The sequence below is a fragment of the Empidonax traillii genome, unplaced genomic scaffold (assembly GCF_003031625.1).
Source record: "Empidonax traillii isolate 1590-97213 ecotype Southwest subspecies unplaced genomic scaffold, ASM303162v1 scaffold387:size635111, whole genome shotgun sequence".
Lineage (NCBI taxonomy): Eukaryota > Metazoa > Chordata > Aves > Passeriformes > Tyrannidae > Empidonax > Empidonax traillii.
In genome coordinates this window covers 562,368-562,861 of record NW_020955580.1, presented here as the reverse complement: position 1 = coordinate 562,861, position 494 = coordinate 562,368, and positions in this window count along the sequence as shown.

The window sequence follows — 494 nt, the reverse complement described above, 5'->3', positions numbered from 1 at the left end:
CGCTTTCTACTTCACTGCTGCGGATGATTAAGGAAAACAATTGCACTCTGACAACACGCATTGACATTTCTAAAATGAAAAAGGAATGAAGAGCAGCGTCTGGGAGGCTTGCCATTGATGAGAATGGATTTCCCTGGATGGCAGCCTTTTGGAAAGTCCGGTTTTATTTATTTATTTATTTATTTATTTATTTATTTAGAATGCTGCCCAGCAATCCTGTCACAGGGGACAAGTGGTGGATCAGAGGAGTTCAGGGGGTGATCTGGGGCATGAAAATGGCTCTATACACACACTCACCAGCCCACTGAAAGGCGAACAAGAAAAATGCCTGTGAGTGAAGACAAAGAGGGGAGGGGGGGAGCTGGGCTAATGCTGATAGATGAATATTTGACGTGTAAGTTCAACTTCCATTTGCTTGCAAATGAAAACTATTGTGTCAACACCGCAGGAGATGGACCATGCGTGGTTTTTTTTTTTTTTTTTTTTTTTTTTTT